At 43.2% G+C, this 22,672-nt stretch overlaps 1 protein-coding gene across 2 annotated transcripts in view; it reads right to left on the bottom strand.

Moving 5' to 3' along the window:
* The window catches only part of LOC115532782 (calcitonin gene-related peptide type 1 receptor), a 48,765-nt gene extending 26,425 nt beyond the window's left edge, over window positions 1-22,340 (bottom strand). For both annotated transcript variants that reach the window (XM_030342662.1, XM_030342663.1), the window contains exon 1: window positions 22,225-22,340. The gene's annotated coding sequence lies outside the window, so the exon portion shown is untranslated. The remainder of the gene's footprint in view (window positions 1-22,224) is intronic.
* Window positions 22,341-22,672: the final 332 nt, after the last annotated feature.

Here is a 22,672-nt window from a genome sequence, read left to right as displayed (position 1 = left end):
AACAAAAAAAATATTGATTCACTCCAACAATTGTTTCTCATTTAAGAAATATCTATCAGAAATAATTTGTTTTATCCAATCAAAAAGATTAAAATTTAATCAAACAATTGTTTCTCATTTAAGTCATAATATTCGTCCGATATAATTTGTTTTATCCAATTTAAAAGATAAAAATCGAATCAAACAATTGTTTCTCATTTAAGAAATATCTATCAGAAATAATTGGTTTTATCCAATCAAAAAGATTAAAATTTAATCAAACAATTGTTTCTCATTTAAACATGAACATTTTTAAACATAACATATTTTTGTGGCAGAGTTAGGCCTACTCCCGATCTCCCTCCAGACACAGACAGGCTGTGCTAGCTCACAGAACCAGTGAGTCATCGTCACTCTGGTCAAGGCTCTCAACTGCAGGTTCAGCTGTAGGTGCTACCTTGAATGAATAAGCAGCTGATGTTCCAAAAAGCTTCAAAACATGATCAGGCAGCTGGTGCTCAAAGCAAGCATCACCTGACAGCTTTAATCCATATCGGATGTATAGGATGGAGTTTAAGGTCTGCAAGGACATCCGGTTCCTGAGTTTGCTTTTTACCATGAGCTGCCTGTAAATGCGTTGAGACGGGGGAGGGGCCGCGCAGGCACCCGGTGCTCGTTGTGAAGAGGTAATAGCTATAGTGCTTTCACCTCAAAAAGTCGCCAAAAGTCACCAATAGCAGCTGAAAAAGGAGCTAGATTTGTCGCTTGTCGCTGTTTTGAAAAAAAGTCGCCAAAGGGGTCTGAAAAGTAGCTAAATATAGCGACAAAATCGCTAAGTTGGCAACACTGCGGTTTGGTCCAGTAGTCGTAAGCGTCTTTGTATTTAATGCGCATGCGCAGGCTGGTACGTAACCTTGAAATTGTACATTTGTCTAAACAAATATTTCTAAATTGAGCTCCTAATCAAATATAACAGTGTTTTAGGAAGAAAACAAAAAATGTTTATTTGGATTGAATGACAAAATTATTAATCAGTTGAATACACAACCTTCAAATTTTACATTTGTCAAAATGGATATTTCTTAATTGAGCTCCTAATTAAAAATATCTATATTTCACAGTATATTTAAATAACAATTTTTTTTAAAAATAAAACAAAAAATGTTTATTGACATTGAATTACAAAATAATAATCAGATGAAGTATGGCTTAAAAACCTTTTTCCGGTGTAAGTATATATATTTTTAATCACTATCTACTGTGGAGCTCTCTGAAATGCAATGCACAACATGCAATTTGTCCTTTTTTATTATTACTATGTATTGTGCTGCTCTCTCTCTATGTTGGCATTTCATTTCTTGCTCATCTAAATTAATTTTCGATGGTCTGTGTCCCGGAATAATAAATATGAATGCATACGAAGTTCAAATGACAATGTATGACACGTTTATTTAGCATTACTTTGCGAATTGAACTTTGGAGAGAATTGAGTATCAGTGATATATATTACTCAATGCCAAGTTGATCCATCCACTGGCTTGGCATAAGTTACCAGAGCATTGTCCATGTGTTTTTCGGGTCTCTGCACCAATAAGCTCTACTTCCCTGGTAGCTCATCCACTGCTCTCTCTCTCTCTCTCTCTCTCTCTCTCTCTCTCTCTCTCTCTCTCTCTCTCTCTCTCTCTCTCTCTCTCTCTCTCTCTCTCTCTCTCTCTCTCTCTCTCTCTCGATATTGTACATGACTTGGGAAGCCCTGCACAATAATTCCTATGTGTTTGGACTGTCTGGTTTATGCACAAATGACGAATAAAAGACTACCACCCTGTTCAGGCAAAAGTAACGTGGCGAGGATGGCAAGCTTTAATGTTATAGACTCTAAAACTCTTGTGGAAACTGTGACACAACTAAAGCCATCCACCTGTTGCCTTGATACTTTACCTACCAACCTCTTTAAGAATGTTTTCGACTGCATAGCAATAGACATATTGCTGATAGTTAACAACTCTCTCTAGTCAGGCAATTTCCCAAAAGCTTTGAAAACTGCAGTTATTAAACTCCTTTTAAAAAAGCTGAGCCTAGATGCCTCTATTATTAACAATTACAGAACAATATCAAATCTACCCTTCATAAGTAAAATCATTGAGAAAGTTTTCCTCCAGCAACTAAATCACTTCCTGGCATCAACTGGTTGCTATGACACCTTCCAATCAGGATTTCGACCCCTGCACAGCGCTAAGACCGCCCTTATTAAAGTTGTAAATGACATCCGCCTTAAACCAGACTCTGGCAAAACCTCAATACTAATGCCACTAGACCTCAGTGCTGCATTCAACACTGTAGACCACACAATACTTTTGGACAGGTTAGAAAACTGGGTGGGGCTTTCAGGCACAGTCTTAAATTGGTTCAGGTCCTACCTACAAAATAGGAACTACTTTGTTTCCATTGGCGACTTTGTATCAGAATCAACCAAATTACTATCGGCCCATAGATCTGCTGTGATTTAGCCTGTATCTGGGGGACGAGACAGACGAACAGCAAAACAACCATGAAAACCAACGTTTGGTAGCGAGTACGCTAACACCCCAGCAAGCAAGCAACCCTAACCCTAACCCTAACCCCAAATATAAGACTGGCCGGAGCTGGCCACCACAGTAATAATGTCCTGGCTACGCCCCTGGTCTCGGATGATGTCTAGACGCTGTCCTGGCAGGGCTTAAAGGGGAACTATGCAACTTTGGCCACTTCTTCGCTGTTTTCCTGGTTTGCGCTCGCATTGAGCTTCCCCTACTGCTTCGGAGGAAATATTTTACAACACTGTCTTAACAACTCGTTGACGACCCTTCCCCATCCACTAGCCAGGTGCATTTGTTTTCAAAAAAAACGTTGAATGCGTGGAGCAATGTCCGGGGTAGATGTTCATAAAGAGTAGACAAGATTATACATTTTGAAAGGGTGTATATGTTACAATAAATGCATCCTTTTTCATAGTTGACGGGGAGATTTTATATCCTAGATTAGAATTGTTTTATCTTTGGTTGTTGAACAGAACGATCAGTGTAAGAGTGTTGGCCAACATAATACATAATGATAGCATGAACAATTTGCGCAGTGATAATACATTTATGTAGTTGCTCAAATACCTCACTTGTGTACGGAATTACAGGGAAATGGATTCAGAGATTGAAAAAATATGCTGTCGCTAGTCCCCGCAGGAGAGTTGTCATAGGCAGATGCTGTGTTTGGAAGATTAGGGACACATTTATGTTTATGTGTAAATGCTTGCGAATAAACATTGTAAATAAATAATATTGTATATGGTTTCAAAATGTTTCCATTCTTTTAAATAACAGATGCTTGCACCACCTATCATTTGTTCAATAATACACACTTTGGTTCGAAAAATATTTATTTTTGGATATTGAAAGAAATGCAAGTGACAGTTCTTCATGGTTTGTTTTTTGCCTTACGGCTAACGTGTAACATCTTCTTGAGGGTTCTCTGGATTTCCTCGTGACACTTGTACCCGCACAAGTTCGGATGTGGGTGGTGGCTGTACCGGGGCAGGCAGGCCAAGCCGTCTCGGGTCATCAAGCCTCAAGCCTCATAACAACGCTTGTTACTAAGAAAAAATACAAAGCAATCTTTTTACAAACATGTTTACAAGCGGGGAACCACACCAAATGTATAACGTAGCTATAGCTATAATGGAGGTTCACGTATCGTAACAGTTCTTTTACCGACAAATATGTGCTAACTAGCAGCTCTCGTGCAGGGTACTGCATTATATGGCCAGCCGGACATATCCAAGATATGGTGCTACACACACGAAAAATCGGAGGCTTAGAATAGCGGTCTAGTGATCTAAATAAACAAGAACCTGGATTCGAGGATTTAGCCTGTATCTGGGGAACGAGACAGACGAACAGCAAAACAACCATGAAAACCAACGTGCTTGTTTGCGAACACGCCAGCAAGCAAGCTAGAAACATACAGGGCTCACAACTAAACGGTCGAGCAAACAAGGGGTCAGCCACAATACAAAGAGGACAAAGTTCACGCAAGGGTACTTACAATTTCAAGAGCAATACGGCCAAGTAGGCATCCGTTTTGCAGTCTTCTTTTTCTCTCTGTTCACGCTATTCCTGAGAAGCTCGCCCAATGGTCTGGACTCTCTGTCGGTCCCTTTTCGCTTCTTCTGTTACTCAGTCATTGGGTTTCTCTGTCTCTTTTTAATCGGCTGCTCCATGATGAATGTAACAATCCCTTCACTACTTGTGTTTATATCGAGGCGGTTCCGTGTTTGTAGGTCTGTACTTTGCGAGACCCGAGACTCCTGCAAGAGTGGGCGGCGGGAAACATGCATATTCCCTTTCTCCGCCTAGATGTGCTAGGCTAGGGGAAGTCGAAACAGCGAACAATCGACCAATAAAGTCTTATAGAAACATCACAACAATGACTCTTGACCTGTTATAAGCACAAAAAGTTGCTTAGTTCCCCTTAAGGGCGAGTGTCGCTGCGGTGTGTGCGCGTGCGTGTGTGTTCTTACCTGCGTGTGTGTTGATGGTGGAGCCTTTATGTTCAAAAACCTAACGGCTTACCTGGTCGAGTGTTGCTGCGTTGTGTGCGTGTGTGTTTGTGTTCTAAACTGCGCGTGTGTCGATGGCGGAGTCCTTATGTTTAAAAACATGACGTCTTACCTCTGCGAGTGTCGCTGCCTTTGTCTTGACGTGCAGTGTGTGCGCGTGTGTGTGTGCGTTTCCATGTATATTTGTGCGTGTATGTGCGTTGTGTGTATGCGGTGTGTATGCGCGTGCTTGCGGCATATGTATGCGTTTGCGCGTGCTGTGTGTGTGTGTGTGAGCTGCGGGCTGCTTGGCACATGGGCACATGGCATGACCAACTTGGGTAACTGGAGCGACAGGCCTGCTATTATCGTAGTAAGATAGCACTTTTCATACACGAGGCAGACTGAAAGTGCCTAACATAGAAACATTGTCAGACAATAAACTAAAATAACAGATAGGTAGGAAAGGAAAGGAAATTCCCTATGCAAAAAAAGAGAATCCTTAGAGGCCCCCGGATTAACCTGTGCACACTGTTTACTCAATGTTCAACAGGTGTGCAGCCTCATCCAGCCCCCGAGTCCAATCAGGCCCCGTTTACACAAAGGGAATTCCCTTCGTATAAACGGGAAAGAAATTTCCTCGCGGTTTAGCCTCTCATTTACACGAAAACACAGTTTTTGTCACAGAAAACGATAATTTCTAAGAATTCCGGCCAAAGTGGAGATTTCTGAAAACGCCGGTTATGTGTTGTCGTGTCAACGGGGAGAAACAGGTTTTTAGGTTCTGAAGCGTCACATTAGGCGCCAGGAAATGCTTAACGTCATATGAGTGCCCTATGTTTACAGTTTGTTTGTTACAGGAAGACGCTCGTGTTATTCATTGTTGTTGATTCTGAGGATTCTGATTGGCTTGCATGGCTTTATCCTTCTCCCTACTAGAATTTAGATTCTCTGCCCGAGCCCGAGCCCGACCTGACCCGACCCGGCCAATATTTCCCACCACTATCCTCGGGCCGGGCCTTTGATCGACGATTTTTTTTTTTTTTTTATCATTGGTTTATTGGCCTAATCTGAGGAGAAATCTATGCCATAAACAGAAATATTATAGGCCTTTATTACACGGGTCTTCTCAGTGCCGTGGAACGCTCCGTTCACTTGCATGGGTAGTAGTCCGGTGACTTGTTAAGCCCAGCGTCTTCCATTGCTAAGCGACGTCACCGTCTTTGTGGACAAATTATTTCTCTGCTGATCAACACTAAGAATGCTGGTAACGAATAAATTGTGAAAAAGACACACAATGTGAAGTTATTTTCTTGTTTTGGCAAGTAGCCGTGTAATAAGCGGGATAATGTAAAGAACGTCGCCGGTCATTGTCGAAAATAAGCCCCTTCAGGGCGGAGCAAGACACCTTCGCTGCGCGTCGGTCGGTGTACTGTTCACCCTGTTGGGGCTTATTTTCCCGATAATGACCGGCGTTATATACATTATCCCATACATATATATTTAGCAGAGTGGGCCTAGTAACAGATGTGTACAAAGTTACATATGTATTAAAAAAAAAAATCGGGTTGAAATCGGGCTCGGGCTCATAATTACAGTTAATGTGTCGGGTCGGGCCGGGCTTGGACAGAACGTGCACGGGCTCGGGCCGGGTCGGGCTTGATTTTCTGGGCCCGATCTAAGCTCTACTACACTGCCTCCCATAGGTTTGGCATAGTTATAATGGCGCTCGACGGCGTATTCATGCGTTTTGATGTAAACTACAACTTTTTTGAAAACGATGCTGTGTGCACAATGTTATTTTTGAAAACGGAGGGGGGGGGATATTTGTTTCTATAAATACCCTGCTACGTATAAACGTGGCCTCAGTCTCGGCCAGGTGAGGAAGCTTGAACCAGCAATCATTTACCCTCACGTCACCAGTCCCAAACCAATTGAAGTAGTTCCCTTCTGGCATCTGTAGCTGTGTAACGCCGGGATTCCACCGCACGCGTTACGGCTGCGTTATGGCTGCGGCATGGAACGGCTGTGACTCTGCCCTGCTTATGGCAAGCCATCCCCGCCAGAAAACGCCATCATTTAGTCGCGTATCACCTTCATTACGCCGTAAAAAACGCTGTAAAATGTAGAAAAACAGGGTATTTTACGCCTTCATAATCAAAAAAGCGCCGCTTTTTACGCCGCAATTAAGCCTTTCAAGAGCGCGCGTAAAAAGCGCAGTTTTTAACATCAAACCACGCGTAAAATACGCTGCGTTTGTGCACATCACAACGACGTAAAATACGGCGTCTCTCTAGTATGCTAATAATCTCCGCCCTTCTTTTCTCTCAGCCAATGCATTTGAAGTGTTTGCGCCCAATCGCTGAACAAGACAAGCAGACCAAATCAGTTCAGCCCAGATCTGCTTTGAGGAGTTCTCCTCTCATTTGTTGTTAGTTGTAGCGTCATATAGATATATATTAGTAAATCCAGTCACAAAAGTGTGGTCACTGTGGCACAATCGATAAAGACGTTTGCTCTGTAGGCAAGAGGTTGTTGGATCGAATCTATTTATTGTCAGATGGTCACGCTTTTATGATCGCAATGCTTTTTAGTCCGCAAGCCAGACTTCCTGTGTTATAAGTTCCAAATTCAGTGCCTTTTTTGTCAGCCAGCCAGATCATCTCGGTGTCTTGTAACACGCTTTATAAGTTAATTATATTGAAATTATTATAGCCATTGAGCCTTTATTTTCGTGCAGTTATCGTTACATCCTCTCTTGTTCAATCGATATAAATACACAGTGGAAAGGAGTGAGAGGGAGCCATAGAGAGAGACACTGATGAACTGGGGAGCCAAGTAGCCTAAAAAATTTCAGTTTTTCCCAAAACTCCTCTTAACATGAACGCGCGTGCACTGCTCTAACAACGTTAGAGAGGCTTGTAACAGTCTACTGACACGGTGCTTAAATGGGATCTGTAGGAGGGGGAGACACAGGAATGTTGTTGGATTCAACTATTTGTGCATGGCAGCAAAAAAATATCTCCCCATCAAGGCCAACAGCAGAGTAGCCTACAAAAACAATAGACTAATATGAATGCTTCAAATATTAAAACACGATTGATTAGGCCTAGGCCGACATATGCTGTATCAGTCCTAATCCTGAACGCACCGTGTGTACATTTTTCATGGCATTTTCCCCCAGACAGACAGACAGACACTTTATTTACCCCAAACTAACTTTCATAATCCAGCAGGTTACACAATACAAATAACTCTTACACAAATACAGACAGCCTATACAGTAGGCTAATACAGCGACCACCTGAGCAAAAGGTACAATGTAAAAAGAAGATATAAGCTAAATTTAAAATACAGATGCTGTAGCCTACATAAAAATACAGATACCACATGAAATTTGAAAATAGGATACAATGTATAAATATGCAAAACTAGGATATAACTAGGCTATAATGAGAATACTTGGTTACAGCTGTGCAATGACTATCCTAAATTAAATTAGTTATATGGAAATTTTTGTTTATGGAATGATCCTGTCACTTTACTGCCACACATTGTGTGTGTCAGTAAAGTGATAGAATATAGGAGGTAGGAGAATCCGTGTATGGTTCGTTCTTTGAATATTCTGATTTAAAACAAAATCAGAAAAAACAATTAACCGGATTGTTTTTTGGTTTTTCTGATTTTGGTTTGAAACTAAAAAAAGGGCAAATGGAATAAACAAATGAACGGCATTTGATTTGTTTGTTTTGTGTGTTGGTTTTTTAAACCCGAAACAGAAAAACAAAAACAAAAATAGATACATGTATAGTTATAGGCTACATAAGCCAACCACCTAAACCAGCAATAGACTGTCTAATTATATTAAGCCTTAGTTATGGCCGCACTTGAACCTTATGGTGATTTTATTCTTGAACTATTTGACACTGGAAAGACACACGACGCGATCAGAGCCGCTCTAAAGCAATCTGGGCCCTGTTTCCTGATATCGATGGATCTTCGCTCGTAAGATGGTTCGAAAGAGGGAGCTTTCGAACCATCGATAATTTCTTTGGAGCGTTTCCCGAAACTCCTCTTAACGTGAACGCGCATTCGCTGCACTCAAGACGATCTTATGATTGTACCTGTCCACTGACATGGTGCTGAAACGGGCTATGACGCAGGGGGAGACGCAGGAATGTCGGAGGAAAATGGGGTTAAAAAGGGTTAAAATATCTCCCCATCAAGGCCAACCGCAGAGTAGCCTATGAAAAGAATAGATTGCAATAATATGAATGCTAAAGATATTAAAACACAATTGATTAAGCCTAGGCCGACATATATAATAATAATAATAATAATAAATGAAATTTATATAGCGCTTAATATGGTACTCTAAGACGCTTTACATATTGGCCTATCAAAACTATGTAAGACAGACTAGGAGTAAAATAAAAACAGAGGTTAAACATGAAGAATAAGGTGGGAGTTAGGTGGGGAAAGCTAGTGTGAAAAGGTATGTTTTGAGGGCAGATTTGAAAGAAGAGAGGGTTGGAGAGACTTTGATGTGGGAGGGGAGTGAATTCCAAAGGGTGGGGGCAGCAACTGAGAAGGCCCGATCACCCCAAGTCCGTTGCTCAGTCCGTGGAACTTGTAGCAGGTTGGCAGAATTGGACCTGAGGAATCGGGAGGGGGCGTGGTGATGGAGGAGGTCGGCAAGGTAGGGGGGGGCTAGGCTGTTGAGGGCCTTGTAGGTGATGAGTAAGATTTTGTAGTTGATTCTGTGTTTAATTGGAAGCCAATGGAGTTCACGGAGGACAGGTGTGATGTGTTCTCTGGAGCGGGTACCAGTGAGGAGGCGTGCAGCTGAGTTCTGGACATATTGAAGTTTTTTGAGGACTTTGTTGGTGGTGCCGTAGAGAAGACCATTGCAGTAGTCAAGCCTGGATGAAATGAAAGCGTGGATGAGTGTCGCAGCAGCGGTAGTTGACAGGTTGGGGCGGAGGCGGACGATGTTTCGGAGGTGGAAAAAGGCAGTTTTGGTAATATGGTTAACATGGGGGAGGAAGGAGAGAGTGGGGTCCAGGATAACTCCAAGGTTACGGATTTTGGTGGAGGGGTGATGGTGGAGCCGTCAATGTTAAGGGTGAAGTTCAGAGTGGAGTGAGTGAGGGTGTCAGGACCAATTATGAGGATTTCGGATTTGTTGGAGTTGAGTTTGAGAAAGCTGTTTTGCATCCAGGTCTTGATGTCAGTCAAACAGTTGGAGAGGGTTGAGAGGGAGGAAGGACTGATGGTTTTGGAGGGGAGGTAAAGCTGTGTGTCATCGGCGTAACAATGGAACCGGAGTCCATGGTGACGAAGGATCTGACCAAGAGGAATCATGTACAGAATGAAGAGGAGTGGACCAAGCACAGAACCCTGGGGGACACCGTGGATGAGAGGAGTAGTGGCTGATTGACAGTTGTTGATGGCGATGAATTGATATCTGTCGGAGAGATAGGATCCAAGCCAGGAGAGGGCGGTGCCAGTGATGCCAAGGGTGGATTGGAGACGGGAGAGGAGAATGGAGTGATTGATTGTGTCAAAGGCAGCACTGAGGTCAAGGAGGATGAGGATATTTAGGGAGCCAGCGTCAGAGGATAGCAGAAGGTCATTGGTCACTTTGAGGAGGGCAGTCCTAATCCTGAGCGCACAATCGGGAGGTGGAAGTTGCGCTTTAGATGCCTTCACAAGTCCAGCGGAGGGCTCCAGTTTTCGCCGGCCAAGTCATGCGCTGTGATATGTGTGACAGCTATGTTGCACAACATTGCAGCTAAGGCTGGAGTAGCTTTGGTTGAACCGGAGGACCTTGAGGACGATGACGACGAGGAAGATCGGGAGGACGGCCTCCCTCATAACTACGCGGCTGGTTTTCATGCACGTCGAAGAGTGATTGAGACTTTTTTTTAACCCCCTCCACCCTCCCACATGTCACTAAACATTCCCGTCAACGTGACCAATCCCCACCATATCCCAGCCTTTTGCCTGCTCCTTTGCTTGTTTTTTATAAAACAATATAATTCTTTTTTTTTTTTACATTATTTTATGCTACGTTTTATGAGTAGCCTATGTCAGTCTGCACAAATCCCCCCCACTTTCTCTCACACATTTTAAGTGCCCTGCCTGCTCAAACATTTCCTGGACTGTCTCTCAAACTAAGAACATAATGGCCCACATTAGGCTCAGACGCACGTGATACACCATTACCAATGTGTTATAATAAAACGCATCCAATACTAGGAATGTCCGCTGGCTACGCCACTTAGGCTATAGTAGGCTAACGAGGCTCTTAGCGTCCTACGAGTACCCTGGAGCACTCGTTAGCTACTCGTGACTCGTGAGCGTTTTTAAGGCGTTCGTTACCAAAGATGCTTTCGGGAAACGTTGTGAAAACTGTACGATGCTCTTACGACCCACTCGATCCACTTAGGCTAAAGATGCTTTCGGGAAACGGGGCCCAGGTGCCCCGAAGTGCTCCGTTATGACGGTGAGGAGGTTCTGTGTGGAGCACAACCTTCAAAGAAGAAATCTAGTTTCCGATTTAGTTTCAGATCGTCCACTCGCAGACTAAGTCGCCGGCTCCCATGGGAAACAATAAAGCTGGCCATTGTAGAATAAAAGAGACTTGATGGAACGTTTGAAACGTCTTTATATGTGTTTTTATTTATTTTTTAAAACAACCTCTTTCCTACAGAGAAAGCGTCTCTATCGATTGAGCCACGGCCACGGTGACCACTCTGTTGTAACTGGATTTACTAATATATATCTATATGACGCTACAACTAACAACAAATGAGAGGAGATCTCCTCAAAGCAGATCTGTGCTGGCTGAACTGATTTGGTCTGCTTGTCTTGTTCAGCGATTGGGCGCAAACACTTCAAATGCATTGGCTGAGAGAAAAGAAGGGCGGAGATTATTAGCATAATAGAGAAACGCGGTATTTTACGCCGTTGTGATGCGCACAAACGCAGCGTATTTTACGCACGGTTTGATGTTCAAAGCGGCGCTTTTTACGCGCGTTCTTGAAAGGCTTAATTGCGGCGTAAAAAGCGACGTTTTTTTGCACATGACGGCGTAAAATACGCAGTTTTTCCACATTTTACGGCGTTTTTTACGGCGTAATGAAGGTGATACGCGACTAAATGATGGCTGTGGGGGGACGTGTGACGTCTGGCCTGCAGGGGGAGTATGGGCAGGTTGGGAGCGCACCGGATTGGCTGGGGGGGGGGGGGGGTTGGACCTGAGTGCGAGCAGGGGTCAGGCCAATCAGGAATGTTTGTATATATGTGCCTGCTTTGTGGTTAGTGGGAGAACCGGGGAGCAGAGAGAGAGAGGCAGGGGCGATCGCCACCAGAGATCGCCTGGAATGCATCCTGTGACCGCTTGGAGCGGAGTTGTGATTTACATCCAAGGAATTATGTTTTGTTGGACTTAGCGTTCGAAATAAAATGACTTTTCTGTTGGAAAAAGCAAACCTGGTGTCCAAGCGCTCTGTGAACCTGCTACAATGGCGATTTCTGGCGGGGTTGGCTTGCCATACGTGCTTGCATTTCCACCGGGCGCGTTACGGCAGCACAACGCTGCCTTGCGAGCCAGCCGTATTCACGCGAGATCATGAGATCACGCGATAATCCTAAACCTAAAGTACTCAACTTCCACTCCAAAAACTACTGCAGTTAAATGCCACGCTTTGTCCTTCAGGCCATTGCCCTTATAAAAAGGATGATTTGGTACATAAATGACTTCATGTTGCTGAACTTCGACAATGAGTGTCTCGTCGTCCATGTTGCCGACCCTCTGAGACCCTTTGATTGATTGACTGCTGACCTGGTGCCACCGGTCATGACGTAATAATGTTGATGTGAAGTTGTGATAGGCTACATGAGCTGAGTATTGTGTTTTATTTTGAAAATTGACCGGATGCTCTATGGCTTTTACTTTTTCACTTCCTGCCCTGCTCGATCTGCTCTGTTGAAATTGACCCGGTTCAGCAACGGCTTGCGGCAAAAATAGAAATGCTACGGAATGATAGCGCTGCGGCACGGCAAGCCGCTCCTGGGCGCTGCTGAGACGTTCCGCAGCCGCGTCCGGTGGAAATGGTCTCATTGATTAGAGTGGAACCTATCTGCTGCGGTGACCGCGGCCAAGACGTGCTGCAGCCGTAACGCTGCCGTAACGCGTCCGTTACGGCAGCGTTACGGCTTTGTAACCTATTCAATCACTCACTATTCCCTATATAGTGTTTACGATATAGTGCACTATATAGGGAATTAACAAACAAGAATTCGGAAACTACGCTTCCGAACACATTCCAAATTGAGCCTAACATTTCCAAACGTCCTTTGTGTCAGTAAATGCACCAGGTATTTGTGTGGCGCAGACAAATGCGCCAAAAATCATGTAAATAAAACCTGGCACTCACGAGGAAAGCTGGAGGTTGTATTGAGGTTGAATGTTACATTTCCTTGACCAAGGGTTTTTTTATTAATTTTGAATGTTACATTTTCTATGTTTAATCCCAAATAAATAGTTGACATTTCTAAACGAATGCCGGAGACTCCATCATTAAATGTAGGCCTATTCGTTTTAACGGTTATTCAGCTTCTTCTTCTCCTCCGGAAAAACACGACCACATTGCATTGTGGCATACGGGAGTAACATGTAGGGTACATTGTATGTTCACTAAGATTTGGGGTATTTTACAGTTTTTTACGATATAATAAACACTAAAATCTAAAGTTTTGCCCAATTATCAAAACCTTACACTCAAGGAGCAAAACTCGGCCCCAGATTTGCACCACTGTAAGCACAATGAGTCCGTTCACACTTTGTACAAAACAATACACACAGTGATTTGAAACACTAACACACGCGTCTATGCATTAGACACAGAAGTATATCAAGATGTCACTTCCTTGCAATTCTAAAGCACTGACCATCAAATTACCACACCTATGAGCCAGTTCATTGAACACTGCCATCAGGTGTGCAAACACAAGATTGCTTAATTGTAGACACACCAATCAGGTTTAAGCACTATAAAAATGCAGCAGGTGAGTTCACCAAACCTAACCAAAATGGAAGGAAGAGGAAGAGGAAGAGTGAGGATGAGAGGGGGAATCGGAGAAGGAGGAGAAGGAGGCAGAGGCCGTGCCAGAGGTAGAGGCCGAGGTAGAGGTAGAGGAAGAGGAAGAGGAAGAGGAAGACTTCAAGCAGGAGGAGGTGAAGCTCAAAGGAGAAGAGGTCCAACTTTAAGCAATGAAATTTGCGCAACTCTTGTGGACCATGTTGTGAACCATGGATTGACGCTGAGGGAGGCTGGACTGAGAGTCCAGCCCACCGTGGCATCTGTCATAAGGGCATTCAGACTGGAAAACAGGTACAAAAATTACCTGTTTACAGCTTCTTACTGTATGCACCCCATATCAGCACTTTTGATACCCCTTCCTGTGACATTTTACAGTAGGTTACATGTGTTTTGTTCTACATAGGATTGAGGGTCGAGTACAACGAGGAGGAAGGGCTCCCATTTTCACACCACTGCAGGAGAGGGAGATTGTGAATATGGTTTTGGCAAATAATGCCATCAGGCTTCGTGAAATCCAGGCCAAAATGATTGAAGACCAAATCATTTTTCAGAACGTGAATCAGGTCTCTCTGTCCACCATAGCTCGTATCCTGAAGGCACATCAGGTACAAATGAAACAGATGTACCGAGTGCCTTTTGAGAGGAACTCGGAGAGATTCAAACAGCTGCGGCATGAGTATGTGGAGGTATGTATTGTTCACTTTAGCACTCTGATGTTGCATACTGCACACATAACCTTTTATTACATGTAAATGTGCTGTACACTAAATCTATGCTGAACTACACAATCTTGTCTCACTGTATTTTAGAGAGTCTTACAAATGGATGCTGAGGCCATTCAGCATGAGTACATCTACATAGACGAGGCGGGGTTTAACCTCTCAAAGGTCAGAAGGAGGGGAAGAAATGTAATTGGCCAGAGGGCAATTATTAGTGTCCCGGGGCAACGTGGGGGTAACATCACCCTTTGCGCGGCAATCACCCAGAATGGGGTCCTCCACCGCCATGCCAACATGGGTCCGTATAAATCCCCTCACATCCTTTCATTTTTAGACAGATTATACAACCTCACAATCAATAACATACAGATCCAATACATTGTCACCTGGGACAATGTTTCATTCCACCGCTCTGCTCTGGTTCAGAACTGGTTTACACAGCACCCAAATTTCACAGTCCTTTTCCTGCCACCATATTCACCATTTCTTAACCCAATTGAAGAATTTTTCTCGGCATGGCAGTGGAAGGTTTACGATCTGCACCCCCTGGCTCGGGTAGCCCTCGTTCAGGCCATGGAGGAGGCCTGTGACCAGGTTGAGGCCACAGCCATACAGGGGTGGATGAGGCATGCACGGCGATTCTTTCCCCGCTGTCTGGCGAATGAGGATATCGCCTGTGATGTAGATGAGATTCTCTGGGGGGGGTTCTTTTTTTGTTCATGTTATGTTCATGAAAACTGGGAAATGTTTTTTTTGTTGGCTTGTTGCCTTGAGCATATGGAAAAAAATAAATAACATTGTCAACAGCATTAGTCTTGTGTCCTGTGTGGTTTCTACAGTAATGCATACAAGTGTGTTTAGTGTTCACTGTGTGCAAAAAGTGTGCGCAGACATTGTGTTTACAGTTGTGCAAATCCGAGCAATGTTTTGCAAATTCACTGTGTGCTTCACCCATACTACTCTATGCACTTAGAAGCAGAATTAGCCGAAAGTGTTTAAGGTTTTCAACAGCAGAGTGTAACTGGTGCAAACAGAATTAAGTCATATGCAACGTGTGTGTTTCATATGGTAAAAGAATATGGTTTTGATAAGTTAGTGTATAGTTTTTACAAGAGTGGTTCATTTTGCAAAGGAGCTAAGGTGTTTTGCTAATTGGGTTTGTGATTGTGCTATTCGTGTGTTGGATTTTGCTAAACAAAACAAAACAATCAAAATTGTGTTTATTGTATTGTAAAAAACTGTAAGTCCACTATATAGTGCATGGAATTAAACACTGAGAATTCGAACACCACTACAAAATGGCGAGCACCCTATATAGTGCACTATATCCGTGATAGGGAACGATTTTCAAACACAGCTTATGTCTCCAAAATAACCCTGGGTCGGGGGAGTGAGTTAAATTCAATAATGCAATGCTGTTTTAAAACAAGATGACAAAGAATATCTGTGTGTGTGGGTGGGGGGGGGGGGGGGGGGGGTGTTCGTGAGCTGTGGGTATTTCTCATGGTTTGTTTCTTGGTTTTTCTCAAAAGAAGTAAGACATGTCATGCTTGCCAGGCAATCAAAAACAAATCTTTTTGTTTTTGGTGGGTCGACTGCAGCACAATGTGTGCATACTAAAGTATCAGCACTGATTTAAATAAATAACACACTTCTCAGTCTTATTCAGCAGGTGCTTGACTCCATAAGGGTAGGACATTGCTAAAGGATATCACAGGTAGACTGAAAACATGTGGGTCGAGAGACCTGTGTGTGTGTGTGTGTGTGTGTGTGTGTGTGTGTGTGTGTGTGTGTGTGTGTGTGCGTGTGCGTGTGCGTGTGTGTATGTGTGAGAACACTTCATCGATGACTAAGCGGGGGTGAGTTAGGGTCAGGGGTCATGACCGTGATACACAAGCACTCATATACATAAACAGTAAAGGAAATCTCAAATGCATACATGAGCACACCAAATAGTCAAAAATAATGTCTGAAATAGCATGGTTATTTTTTCAATAACGACCGCCCGCCCGGAATATACCGACATCCAAATGCGGCATCAAATCCGTCCCTCCCTATATGCGAACTAAACGGCCCCCAAGAGCGATGTTATTTTTTTATATAGATATATAAGTATATGTATTTTTTTTTTTGTTCAATTACACAAAGCAATTTACTTAACAAGAAAGGAAACATTATAAACATACAGCTCATATTAGCAAAAGAAAACAATGGTGGAATTAAGAATTTTGACTGTGTCTGTCTGTCCCGTAGACGTCTATAGAGGTCTGATCATGATAACCTAAAATTACCTGATTCTGACTGACCTACAAATGCTGTTAATGTAATGCTCGGTGTTGCTTAGAGGGCATTAAGAAAGGAACATGATATTTGATTCAGTGCAGGTGCTGGTTTGACTGATCCCAAACTGGCAACCGCAATGATGACAATGCAGTACATGATGAAGCTAAACGAAGCTCGCTACCTTTGGATTGAAAGGGGATCTGGGTGAAATGAAAGCTGTAGATTTTTTAGGCTGTTAGATTATGTTTTTTTGTTTTCTTTTTAATCTATTTTTTATTTACATTATTTGCTTACATATTATTAATTTATTAATTATTCATAGCATTTTCTTGGTTGTAAATTGTTTTGTTGATTTTTTGGGCTTTTGAATGTGTAATATAGGCTTTTTGCACTTTTGGCTCATTGAACTTATAATAGTGTTGTAGTGTTTGTGTTGTGGAATTTATTATTATCTTGATGTCTTCTAAAAAATCAATCAAAATACAAACACAAATACAAAATACTAATACTAAACTTTCACCTCTTTTAAATGTGAAAGGAAAAAGCAGTTCAAAGGGTCAAGACTCCAGCAACTTTATTGAAGATGTTTTAAAGGTCCCATGGCATGCTACTTTATGGATGTTTTAATATAGATATTAGTAGGCCCCAAACACAGTATTTGAAGATGTTCCCGAAATTCAGCCATGGTGCAGAATTATAGCCACTACAAGCCAGTCGCACATTGAGCTTTCCCCAAATGCGCCGTTTCGGTGTCTGTAGCTGTAATGCAAATGAGGAGGAGAGAGGCGGGTCAAGGAGGAGGGTGGGGGTGTGGCGCTGAGCAGCCTGCAGCCACGGCACCATGCGCTCTGTTTATAGTGGATGCATCACAATGGCGAGGCGCACACAGCCTTTAGCCGTGCTCTGTAAATATTCTAGAACACATGGGAGCCCTGGAGTTCTTAATCTAAATAATATCATATTATACATAGATATCTATATCATATCATCACGGGCAAAAGCTGTGTGAGCCTCCAGAAGATATTATGAATCTCAAACAACCATGTCGGGTTCTCCGACGTCTCTGGTTCTACCACGTCCACATCAGTCTGACGTAGAATGAACCACAACATGGAGGAGAAAGGGATTGTTGCCCGCGTTTGTTGACTGCGATTGTCTCCCGCCGGAGCCTCGCTGCCGAGGGACCACCGCCTCGTCAGCGATCAGCGCTTAGGCACCACCACCTCCTGCAGCGCCGAGGCGGTGGTCCCTCGGCAGCGGGAGGCGAGGCTCAAGCGGGAGACATTCGCGGCCAACAATCCCTTCCTCCTCCATGTCTTGGTTCATGTACTTCAGGGAGTCAAAGCCAAAGTTCCTTTCCCCCAATTCAAAGTCTCGTTGTGGAAATACCAGAGACGAGAGTCCGACGTGTTATGCACCATAACATCAACAGCAGTTCGGTTATCCAAATAACAAGGAAGTGTACAACACTTGCGTTACAGTCCTGGAGCTCTATATCTAAATAATATCATATAATGCATATATATCTATAACATATCATACATATTATCATGGCCAAAAGCTGTGTGCGCCTCCAAACGATATTATGAAACGACTGCGTCGGGTTCTCCGACGTCTCTGGTTCTTCCACTTCCACATTAATCTGAAGTAGACGGAACGGCGCGCTGCCTGCTGCCCGCTGCCCGCTGCCGGGTGGTGGTGCTTCGTGGCAGTGGTGCCTCGCATCAACCGGCGGCAGGCAGCATGTCACAGTTCATGTACTTCAGGGTAGGGCTGTGCGATATATCGAATATATTAGATATATCTCTGAAATAGCTGTGTGAGATACATAAAATTATTATATCGTAAGTATCGAGTATTTTACGTTTTTTTAAGTGGCAGCCGACACTTGCCTTGGTTTCGTGTTTAAAACATTCTCCAGTGGCTTTCTCACTCTCTCTAACACAGTTACGTGAGTGAGGGGTAAAAAAACACTTGCGTCACACACTCACCAACCAATCCCACGCGACATCTATGTGCGGAAGGGAGGGAACTAATTTTCTAAGTTTTTGAAATTTTTTAAGGTTTCCAGCGCCGGCCGGCTCAGTGTAGCATACAGTGCATCCTAAGCCAATTCAATCGACAAATGAAACGGACGAACTGCCGGCTCCTGAAATAACTATAAGGGATCAGTGATCTGGCAGTTTTTTGGATATAGACAGGAGGACGTGGAGCAAAACACGCCAATGCTTGTACGTCTTGTCTTATCTGATGTCGTCATGGTTACCAGCTGTACGCTCCGTAACAGTTACACACACAATCGGAATGCAAGGTGCTCCCTCGTCTTATGCTACTTCTCTAGCTATAAGTTAGCCTCGGAAAACATCGTTGTTTTACCCTACTTCAAGCAACCATAAAGAGTTAACACATGCGTTACAGTGTGTGTGATCACACACACACACACATGTGGCGCTCACATGGTCATGTCTCATTGGCGGGCCAAATTCTCTAGGAGGGCAAGGCAGAGAAAGGGGAGGAGCTTAGATCCTTTATGATGACATATGGGACCACATTCCAAATTGAGCCTCTCTTTTTTTCAAAGGCGAGCAGAACACCTAGTGCTCGTTTTACACCAAACGCAAGTTTTAGCCACTGGGGCACCATTAGCAGGCTAGGGGAACTCATAATTATGTTAGAAAACCTCATAAAGTGAGATTTTCAGGCTATGGGACCTTTAATACTAAGGGTCCTATTTTAACGGTCTGAAACGTAAGTGAGAAGCGCCAAGCGCAAGTAGCTTTGTGGGCGGTTCTGCGTCGATGTCGTTAGTTTACTGGCGCAAAAAATGACTCTTGCGCCTGGCGCAAATCTAAAAAGGGTTGGTCTGAAGTAGCCTAATTACCCGTAGGTGTGGTTTAGGCGTAACGTGCAATAAACCAATGAGAGTGCCAGCTCCCATCCCCTTTAAGAGCCATGAGCGCATTTGAATCTGACGAGTTGATATTTTGACAGCGCGTCTGCAGTCTCCGATGAGACAGACGCACATGAATTTCAAACTTCAAATGGCTCAGTTTATGGCCACATCATATGGCCTAATTCACACATAGAATAAGGTTTTCTTCCACAACTTCAAATACTGAGTCCTATTTAATGTGGTTCTATTTAATGATATTTAATGATGATATACGCAACGCAATACATTATAAACATCGTTTCTTTTCAGTATTGTATGCATTATCGTTATCGGCTTGTGTTCCTAATATGCATGGGTCCCCCCGTCAATATACATTGCCATGGACTGTATTGAGGGGTTTGTTTACCGGCGTTTGTTTACCAGCGTTTGTTTACCGGCGTTGCTATGGTTAACAGCGTTAACATGCGTTCAACAGCGTGGCCACTGAGTCACATGTGTAACGTAACAGCCAATCAGCGTTCAACCGTCAAACTCAGCGCAGTTCAGTCCGGGGTGAACTGCAGCATGGAGGAGAAAGTGAATGTTGCCGTTTGCGACATCCGGAGCTCTATATATAATATAATAGTATGTAATATAATATTTGTATGCATAATATCACAGACAAAAACTCTGTGCGCCTCTGGATGGCCGTAGCGCGGGGAGCTCTCATAGGGATTGGGCTTCTCGCGGTTTGTTTACCGGCGTTGCTATGTTTCCGGTCTTGTGTGTTCCAACGGTTTATTAGGTAGGCCTATCTAATAAATCTCTGTCTATTCAATACTTCATTCACTGCCTCTTCCGTGGTCATTACAATATTATGAATAGACTGCGTTGGGTTCTCCGACGTCTCTCCCTTTGTTGTTATACTCTAATGCACGAATTAACTAAAAGAGCCATCTTTGACTGTCTTAAAAAAACAACCAAAAAGTAGTAGTACTTTTTTAAGTTAAGACAGTCAAAGATGGCTCTTTTAGTTCATTTGTAACAACTGCAGTGGGTGAAGGACTTTAGTTTACATGCATGTTTCTTAATAAATACATTTAAAATTAATTTTTAACTTTAGTTTTCATTCTTACATTAGAGTAATGGCATGTAATGTTTTAATGGTATGATGTCATGTTTGTAAATATGACTGTACATTGTGAATATTGTACTGAAGCTTGATTTGAAGAAAATCGTGAAGAAAATCGAAATCGCAATATCTGCCAGAAAAATCGCAATTCAATCTTTTCCTGAAATCGTTCAGCCCTATTGCAGATGCATCGATTTAAAAGTACAACTTATTACCGCTGTATCAGCTGTTCTTTCCCAAATAATTTACCAAGAATGTGGGGCTAGGTAGATGATAGAAGCAAAGTGTATGCGCGAGGTGCGCAAGCAACATTATGCATGCGCCCTTAAAATAGCATCTGAACAACGCACCACTGACTTTTAACCAGGGATTTCCTGGTTTGTGGCGCAAGTGGTTTCTAGTATCGCAAAATAGCACCAGGGAACGTTTGCGCCAGAACACGCCTCCTCCTTTCACCGATCCGCCCCTTGGGGCGCAAGATCATTCCCTTATTTACCAACGCATGGCGCAGGAGGGAAAAGAACGCTCTGCGCCAGTTGCCAACTAACAACGACACATGCGCCAGTGATTAAGTCAATGAGCCATTGACTTATACTGAGCCAGTGAGTATACTTAATTAGTAGTAAAATAATTGCGGCTAATCATATTCAAAGAGTTACGGATAAAAACCATAAGGGTTATGAATGCATACAGTTGCAAAACTACTCCATCAACCGCAGAGCAGGGCCCCAAAATTATCCTGCTTAGGTCCCCCAGGTGTATAGGGCCGGCCCTGAGCAGCATACAGCATACATAATGCTACTGCTAAAACAATAACACATGACATATCAAGGTGGAAAGTGTATCACTTTTTAAGTTAGAATATATTAATATACCTATTGGACAGATATTGACGCTACAAATAACAGCGATCTGACATGGGGAACTAAAGGTGTGATTACCTGTAGGACTCCCACCAGTCTAGCGATGTAGCCTACATCTGCCAAGGAGACGGTCGGGCAGCAGCAGCGCTACTCCCTAGAGAGCCCTCGTTTGGCGAATATTTCAACAAAACAGCCGAATTGTAAGCACCCTGCCCTAAATAATAGCCTAATAAAAACGTAATTAACCCGGATATGTTTCACTTTACAAATTGTTGCCAATGGAATAAAATCGCTGTTTAGTAGTAGTCTCACCCTATTGTGTGTGTCAGTATTGATTGCAACCTCCGCCCCTCGTCTGTGGCTAATGTAATTTCATAATGATTCCTACTCTCTGAAGTCAAGCAGCAGAAGTTAAGTGACAATGTACAAATACTACTGGTCCATTTTTAGGTGAACTAAATATGCACGAGTAGTCTTAAATATCACTGTTATTGACACAGGGCTTTTATCCTATAGGCCTACCTACTTCTCCAGGCACCACACCTGAATACGATCCACAAGTTATTCGCGGGGGAATTATTTGAACCCAATTTCCTAATTTCCCAATTTCCTTTTTATTTCACATCTGGCCCCATTAACACGCACGTACGTTCCCATCATAATGTCATATACTAAACGTATACATGCAGTGCCCCTTACCTGAGTGATATGGCCAGCCAATCTGATCGTGTGGTCGGGAAAGGTTGGAAGGGAATCAAACAAGCGTCGGCTCTCTGCGCGCACCGAGGAGCTGGGGTGAGAGAGAAGGAGGACCAACCCCCCCCCACCCGCCCCCCCCCCCCCCCCCCCCCCCCCCCCCCCCCCCCCCCCCCCCCCTCCCATCCCAAGAAATAATATTGACCATCCGTTGAAAAGATAATACATTATGTTCATAATATAGAATCCTCGCTGAAGTGGATCGGTAAAATATATATTGTAATTATTGCAATTACTATTAATAATAATCATTCATATGTAGGCTAATGATTTAACATGATCATTGCTGATTCATAATCATCAATCATAATAATACCTGTTTATGTTTTTATTTTATATGAAAACGCTGCATTTAACAGGCCCCCTAAGCACACCCCTAAACACGCACACA

This window comes from Gadus morhua, chromosome 20 (assembly GCF_902167405.1).
Source record: "Gadus morhua chromosome 20, gadMor3.0, whole genome shotgun sequence".
Lineage (NCBI taxonomy): Eukaryota > Metazoa > Chordata > Actinopteri > Gadiformes > Gadidae > Gadus > Gadus morhua.
Note: the sequence above shows the minus strand (reverse complement) of the source record. Positions and strands in the feature narration are given on the sequence as shown.